Genomic DNA, 9,137 nt, shown 5'->3' with positions numbered 1-9,137 from the left:
ATCTATTTCATTAAGATCTTCAATCAGTGATTTCAATTAGATTGACTGCAGACTGCATTCAGCTTGAAATCAGAGGAATTAGATCTCTGTGCATTCTATAGCCACAACTCCCCAATAATTTGGGCATGCTGTGTCTCCAAATAATAAATAATACAATTTACAAAGGAGAGAAAACTCCAGGACCCTTTTTGCCTGTTGAGGGGAGGGGTAAAAAAACAGATCCTCGATGTGACTCTAATTACCCAAAGACATTTCTTCCCATGCCTGTGTGTGTGTGGGGCGAGGGGGGGGGGGGGCAGAGAGACACCAGACAACATTCCCATGGTCACACAGAGCAAGTTTGCCAGATATAATAATATTGTGTTTCTCAGAGGTGATCATCTAAAATTAAATATCCAACATGTTATTTCATATCTACAGGTCTAACTTCATTGCTGTTGACTTTTATTAAAATGTACCTAATTAATTAGAACCTAAAGTATGATTTATGAATCAATATTGATTTAGGAGTAATATCTCCCTACAACCATGGCTGTGCAGTAAAATGCATGGTTCAATCATTCATAAAAAAGTGATGTTTTCAGTATGTAGGAGTGGCAATAAAATTAATTAATTAATACTGATAAAATATTATTAATATTATTATTTAAAAATTACAATGCTCATCATCCTTTCTTAGCATTTAGCTTTTTTTCATTTAGTCATCTTGAAAACATCTGTTTAAATGCAACAGTGGTGATTTAGTTAGCAGTGCTCTGCCAAGCTGCGTCTTTGAAAATGTAACGTTACGAGCCCCGGCTCTGTCATTAGGCTGAGCTCCAACCCCAGGCCCAGAATGCATCAGTCCTCCTCGCCCAGCTGCCCACAGCTGCGTACGGAGACGATCTACCCCGCGTCGGCTCCCTGAGTGAATCCGGCTGTGCCGTGCTCCCCAGCACCGAGGGCCAGGATTGGCCGTGCCCCGTCAGAGCGAGCTCCGGGCGCACGGATGGTTTCCTAGCGTCAGTGCTCAAAAGCAGCGGGAGGGACCGGACCTCTCGCTGTGGTAATCCAAACACTGGTTGACAGGGGTCAAGAAAGAAAAACACTGTCTGCCCGCCTCCCTTGTTCTTTTTTATTTTTTTATTTTTTTCTGATTTCATACAAGTGCGTGGTTTGTATCTGTTCTCTGTACACGCTGGAGTGGCAGAGTATTTAACGTGTGACCCTGGTTGATGACACGGGCAGCATAGCTGGCGGTTTCTCCCTCCCCCTGGCATCAGGCAGTGGCGTGTGTGGCTGAATCAGGCTCACAACACTGCCACATCGCCTGTGCGCATCACTATGGCCGGACTTCCTGGAAAGCTACAGAGGGGCGGTGTCATTTGCAATGGACCACTGCTGACTCGTTTCTGTTTGGCCTAAATTCTGATCCCCCACTGGAAGGCTGACAGCCATGAGAAATAGCCCTATACTGCTCGATCACTGCAAAGGCATGTTTTCACATCACTTCCCCTGGGAAAGCCCATTGCTTACATTGTACTTTGTCCCAACAGTGGCAGTTGACTTGGTTTAAAATGAATATTCTTGTAAAATAGAGACAAAGAAGCCATTCTTATAAACCTGTACACTACTCTAATGAGAGTGACTGGAAGATACTGAGGACCATGGGAACGTTCAGTTTCAAAGTCACACATGTGCTCTCCAAGTACTTTATGTTTGTTTTTGTAAGAGTTGGCTGGCAATCGAAAACCAGGAACATGGCCATTATCTGACAGGGCACCCTCACACTACCAGCTTCAAACAGAAATTTTAAAATCTTACCAAAATAAGACAATCACAGCAGAGAGAGATGCACACAGCCCATTCTCTTTACTTACAAGTGAATATGCCACCTTTCTGGTTGAGTCACTTGTTTAACATAATGTAACAGTTCCACTGAAATACTCAAATACTCCACTCAAATAATAAAAAATAAATAATTATACATAATCCTGTGTTTTTATATAGTAGACGATAGACCAGACATACACGTATTTATTTAAGCACACATTTTAGACAACTTTACAAGTGTCTCATGACCGGTTGTCTTCACAATGGCTGGTACAGCTGCACCAGCAGGCTTGTGGTTTAAAGCAAGAAAATACTCTTGAGATAACTCCAAATCGGTTTGAACAGTACTATTATTCCTCCAGAGGTTCTACCTGTCTATATAATTTTAAAAAAAAATGTCATTTAATCTCATCTTCTGTTGGATCTATTTCTTATGATGGATACGGGCTGTAGTCACTCACAGAAAGAAGCGACACAGCTTCCTGTATCAACAGCGGCCAGTTTAAACGAGAGAAACTTTAGAGTCTATTGAAAATGAGGCGAGTTGTCCTCAAATGGGATAACAGTACCTCAGCTGACCTTCTCTCTCACTTCAAAGCATCTGTTACAGCTCCTTGTCCTTAATTCAGGCTCAAATAGGGACAAGAAGCTGTAACAGACAGAAGCGGTGTGATTTCAACAGACTAACTATACATAACTTTCCCTTGTTAATCTCACACTGTTTTATTGAGCAAGTTCATGTAATATTATTAAGTATTTCAGATTTAAACAGATTAATTAAGCTTTCCCTTGTTAATCAAACTCACTTTTATTAAGTATGATTCTTTTAAGTAACTCATTTCTGTAAGTTAGTTCAACATCATTCATTTAATTGTTAAAAAATTCTAAATGTTATAAATACTCATAATATTGCATGCAACCACTGTTCATAAGTAAATTTAAGACTAAATTTAACGTGAACAGGTTGCCAATCCATCACAGAGCACACGCACACTCATATTACAAGAACTTTAGAGTCTCCAATTTGCCTGGCCTGCATGTCTTTGGAAGGAAACCAATGTGGGAGAACATGTAGACCCTGCCCCAAAAGGCCCCCAATTTGCCCCTCTGGAGCAAAAGTGCCTCTTTGAGTTGTAGATTTTGTCCCCCATTGCTTACTACTGCCCATCCTTGCCTTTCAGTCTGTCCTGTTCTCGCCCACAAGAGTCCATACAATGTGAAAAGCAAGTAAAGCACGCTTCTCCTAAATAAAAAAAATCTAGACTATAGATTGTAATGGATATTGTCCCTTGGTGTTTGGCCCAATAATAATATGAGATTGTATCTATAAACTTGCATTCAAATGTGGCTATCCAGCATACAAAAACTAAACAATAGGTTAAAAGGCAAACACTTTGGTTCAATTGCAGTGCGCGTAGCTCAACTGCATAACAAAATCCTAACTACATTTTTAGGAATAAAACTCGCCTCATTGGATATTTTCAGTTTCAAAAAGAGAAGCGTCCAGAAAAAATAGGACATCTGGTCTGTGACCTCTTCTGAGGCTAAAATTGTAACTTCAGTTGAACTGCAGTTGTTCAGCTGCTATTGCTTCAAATCAGCAAAATGAATATGGATCACTTGGGTGAATGAACCTCTGTCCAGCACCAATCAGAGAAGAGGAGTATCTTTCACTGCCAGCAGCTAGGTAACCTGCAGATACCTTGTAAATAGCCAGGGGGCGCTCATTCATCTGTAACCTGAGGAATCTTGACTGGCCTTAGCGAATACAAACCCAGGACAATGAAGTCAGATGTGTGCCATTGCTGTGGTGTACTGGTGATAATCAGCTACTGCTATTGCCCAAATCATCTATGCATCAAGACCAGAGGTTGCTATCTGTGGTCCTTTGGAGTACAAAAGCAGGAAATTTAGACGAAAAAATCAGCAGAGGTGATTTAACTATTATTAATGAGTTGCTTTAATTGATCAATTAAATGCAGAGTAAAAAATAAATAAGCAAACCGATGCTGTGGTTCTCTAGGACCACCAGAGAGGGTCTCTCTCGGCTTTGCCTGTGCTTGGCCGAATAATTCAGATACCAGCAGGAAATGTTTCCAATGGGGGGATGGGGGTGGGGAGGGGATTATAAATAAAACGCATTTCTGCAAACAGTGTCTTCTCAACTATAAACATGTCATGTGCAATCTATATATATGGGTAATCCTTTCCTTTTCCAAATGCAACCAAAGACTTTCTAGAAAGTAAATATTGTCTGTCCCCCATCATGTTGAAAGAAAAAAAAAAACTCATATGTCCTCTCGCCAAAAAATACTTTTTTATGCATTCAGGATCAGGTGTGATAGCACCTAAAAGCTACTGGATTCAATCTAACTGAATTGTGGTTTTGCATTCCATATTAGTGCATATAACAGTTCTACACATTTTGTTTCAATGCAATTTTGTTCATTATTGTAAAAATAATATTTCTAGCCCAAGGAAATATTATTTTACAGTTTTCATGAATTGATGTACTGTCATAGCTTTCACTGGGGTTCTTCACTGCACATTTATTTGGCCAATATTGCAAAGATTAACAACAACCAGAAAACTGTTTAATTTAAATAAATGAAGTGAAATTATTTGTATATTTGTTTATTTCATGTGTATGAAACATTATAGTCTTAAAGAATCTGGTTCATGTCAGTTAAAAGTATTTGTACATACAACCTTGCCTGATTACTAAAAAAATATAAAGTGATACAGTCAATAAATTGCAATGCCAAAAGACATAATTCGTAAAAGATAAATGAAACATAATATATTTTTTTTTTAAACAGGCTGCATTGTGGTTCACTCATGCTTCAGCTTCCCTGTTCCTTCAGAGGGGAAATTCTGGGAACATAACCAGGTGTATCTCAGAAGACAAAGAAAATCAATTTGAGAACAGCACAGACAGGCAATTAAATCAACAATACCTATGTACTGCATGAAATATGCAATGATAAACAACACACCTGCCGTGTTTATAAAAATTATTTTATATTTTTGTAATGTTTATGAATATTTTTGTTTATGCACTATTTTCCCTTCCTTGTTATAACTGAAGATAAAATTGTGAAACAATGCATCCCCCATGTACTACAGTGTCAGAATCCCAGCTCCAAAAATAAATGTCGAATTAAAGCGACATAAAAATGGCAATTCAACCATTTATCTTCCCTTGTATTCCCTTGAGAAAAAACATAACAATTGAGGCTTGGGAGTTTATTACTCAGACAACAGCGTTAATGAAAAGTCAAAAATCTGCCTTTGAGCAGCTCAGAAATTCCTTGAAAATAAAAAAACAGACTTCATTTAAAGCCAAAAAAATAACGTACAGGCATTAAAAGAGAAACAGAAAGAAAAGGGGCATTTTTCTTAGGAAAAGAAAATTGTCATTTTTCTTGTTTTGTCTCATCTCCACATGAACCCAGTCTGAGTAAATCCCTTTTTTCCTGGTGCAGAGCTTCGCAAACAAGGTTTATGCCATATACAGGAGAACCTTTAATGGTCTTGGGTGAAATATAGTGGGGGGCCGTTACTTTTTTAAAGCACCATTTTTTTATATTTCATTTTCTTTTGAAAATCACCAGCTGCAGTGAGAAGCCCTTCCCCTCTGGCGGCTGTTGGGCGGAGAGGCAAGCAGTTTCTCCTGGAGCAAGGGTGCATTGTTTGGGTCTGACAGAGGAGGAGACAGAACCTGCATGTGTTCCTCTTCGTGGAGATGCAGTGATCAGGGGGCGGGAGTCCTGTGCCCCCAGCCCCCCCCCCCCCACTCAGTGATTTATGGTGGGGGGCCACGGCTTGTATATTTACAGTCTCATGACCTGAGTGTGGCACCCACAGTCCAAGAGCAAGGGGGAGGAAGCCACAAGCCCTCCCCGTGTACCCCTACCACCCCTAAAATATATCTCTCTCTCTCTCTCTCTCTCTCACCCTCTCTCAGACACACATTCATGACTTTACATAAACCTTTGACATTTAACTGGTTCAACTAACCAATAATTGTCACTGCTTTACTCAAAATCAACAAATATAGTGTATCTTTGGACCAATGAGTCAAAGGGATGCGTAATAACTGAATACCTAAATTTAGCAAGTGTCATCAATGACACAATGGCCACCGAATGCTAATGACCCCTGACTCGGAGAACCCACAGAAAGACTGTACCGCCGGTGAATGTCGACGCTGGTGCTCTTGTGCGGATAATCCCCAGCATACACACGCCTTCACAAAGCCCGCGCTCGCGGGAGAGGGATGTAATACATCCAGCTTTGCCCCCCAGCCCCCCCCCCCCCCCCCCGCTCAGTCGCGTCTGCCCCTCTCCTCTCCAGAAGAGGGTATCAATCCACCTCGCGTCTCCCAATTTGGTTCCTCCCGACAGGAGGAGGACCCTGGGATGGAGTCGGCTCTCCTGCTGGAGCTGGCTCTGAGTGGGGCCGTCAACCCCAGGCCGCGTTCACGAGGCGGGGGGGAACCCCATGGGGCTCGGTACGGCCGATAAGAGGGGCTAAAAGAAGGCATTAAATAAAAACAACAGACGTGTGCTTATTTGTGTAGCCCCGGGGCCAGAACGGACTACTGAATGAATCAACGCCCCAGACTTAAAATGTCACAAAACCATTAAGGCTGGAACAAATGACACATATCCTGGGCTAGAGTACACATTAGCGATATGGCATTCTTTTAATCAAAGGAAAGTGTTTCTCTTTTTCGCAGCTCTGCTCTGCTGTTTCTTCAGACTTTGCATGTGAAAGGTTTGCTGCTCGTTCCACAAGTTTTTTGTTTTTTTCAGTGGGCGAATGCATTCAGCGCTGCAGTCCTGCAGCCCAATTCATTCCTCTCCTTTTCATTCCCTCCCGGACATCCAGGCCCTTCTTCTCCACACAGGAGAACCAGGAGCGGCTTTTCAGTCTCGAAACAAAAAGAGACTCCTCTGTTCTGCCAGGAAAAACGTCGCTGAAACGCACCGAGAAGAATCCCTGTTTTATGAGCCATAAAATATTGCATTCATTCCCCGCACTGAACCGAGGCTCTGGCTAAGGACTGAATGCCTTAAATAAACTGAAATAATTCCAGCACTTTTAATCCTTGCCCTGAGACTTAATGGACTGTTGATGGTTTGATGTCCAGCGTCAAGTTCATAATCTCTCACTCTCCACCCCCCAAATGTCATGACAGAGGTATGTTTATGGAGTGTTTCCCCTCTCAGACAGATCGACCTTTCTTCCTCTTTCTCTTTCTCACTGTCGCATACCATACCTGAAGCTGGAAAAAGTTTGCCGCCCAGTTTTCACTCTGCCGACTTCCACCGACGCACCAGTGATAGATAAGGTTTGCGTGCTGCGCTACAGCTGACCCGCGGCTCAACTTTGACCCCTGACCCCAGGAGATATTTGTCACGACAGGAGGCTGCTAAAACAAAATGGCGGACAGTTCCAGAGAGAAACGGAAGGACACCCACACACACGCCTCCTTTGTCTCTCTTCGTTTTTGTTGTTGTTTATCTTGTGTTTTCTCAAGGTGAAGTTGTTCCTTTTTTTACTTTCCTCCTTTCTTTCTTTCTTCCTTTTAAGCAGGATTGGCAGCCACCGCAGGTACGGGTCCTCGTCAGCGGGACTCCGGGAGATTGCAAAGGGGGGAGGCTTAATGAGCGCAGGGCCTCCTCAGCTGGAGATAAACATATGCAAATGAGATGCGCAACCAAGACGATCCCGAGCAAAAAGGAGCGGGGAGCAAATTCAAGCCGACTGTGAGCCAACCCTACAGCCGGAAGATGAGTGACTTTAATAATAAAAATGGTAACAAAAGCACCTTTTTTTCCATTCTCGAATTTAGTTAATGTGGTAACCTGCTGTTTGGCTTTGGTACCTATTGAAAAATTGAGTGGTGAAGTTAACCAGTCTCTGGGAATACTCTGGAATATGTGTCTCCATGTTGCTGCTGTCCTCTGGTTTTTCTATCCCTGGGAATGCTTTTATTGTAGGGAAGGAGACTTTCTTTTTTTTTTTTTTTCATTTGAATAAGTAGGTGGGTGCTTTTGTTTACACCATTGGAGACTACCTTGTTAGAGGGACAATTGTTTTTCCAAAAAAATGTAATCCAAATATGTATTCATTTTTTACATCTGAAAAGGTGATTTTTTAAAAATGTAAATACAACAAGACAGAGTATTTCAGTAGATAAAATAAAGTCACAGAATTTTTTCTCAATACTATTATTCAGTAGAAAAAAAAACATTTGTTCAGTATTTCTTAACACTTGAAATATTGCATTAAAACTCAAGTTCTGCATACTTATTAGAACATTACTACTAGTGGCTATATTAGTTTCATGGTTATTACCAGTGAAATATTAACAATTAAAAATCTTGTCAGAAAACAACTATACTGCACAACAGCAATGGTCAGGTAATAACAGTATTATTATTATTATTATTATTATTATTATTATTATTAGACCTACAATGATATTAAATCACAAAATTCTCAGCACCTTTCATCCAAGAAAAACTATGCAGCTATTTAAATCTGCAAATTCTCATTATGTAATTATTTCCCTTGAATACAATACTGCTTGCCAGACAATAAGCTCTCAGCAACACAGGCCATACAGAAGGAAAAGGCAGTCCAAATTAAGAGCACATGAACTGTTTATGGTTAAGAGTCCATGCACTTGAGAAATTGGAGTTAATTTAGGCTTGCACCATAACAGAGTGGGTATAGAGCATTTAATGTGTTTCTGTTGTAGTGTTGGAGAACCTAAAAAGAAACATGCATTTGCCCTTCGTGTTTATTTTTTAATTGTCCACGAATTTGTGTGTTTGTGATATTAGACTTAGTACAGTTTGACAGCATTCCAAATTTAAACAATTTAAATAAATGATAAAGAATATTTCGAATTTTATAAATATTTATTGCTCTTATTGTTATATGGACGAATGTTTTAACAAACATCAATGTAAGCGATATTGCGATATAAAGTTTCACCATTTAAAGCACTGGTATCCTAATTTATTGAAAGTATTTAATAGGTAGGCTACATTTCAATGATCAAAACTATAGTGGTTCAATGGCTCATAAAAAAGATAATTAAAACAATAATACATTTTCTCGTCGAATTTCAAACATTATTTGTGGCATTTTGAAAATAAAAAATAAAAACAGCGCTTTCTCTCCAAACCTGTTTGGCATATCATATAGGCTATGGTGATTTTATATTTCTTCAACACAAACACCGTCCGCATTTCCATACATGTCTACATTCTAGGTCGGTTGCCCAGCGAAGTTTGTAGCCTTCGTTC

The sequence above is a fragment of the Anguilla anguilla genome, chromosome 18 (genome assembly GCF_013347855.1).
Source record: "Anguilla anguilla isolate fAngAng1 chromosome 18, fAngAng1.pri, whole genome shotgun sequence".
NCBI lineage: Eukaryota > Metazoa > Chordata > Actinopteri > Anguilliformes > Anguillidae > Anguilla > Anguilla anguilla.
This window is presented reverse-complemented; position numbering follows the sequence as displayed.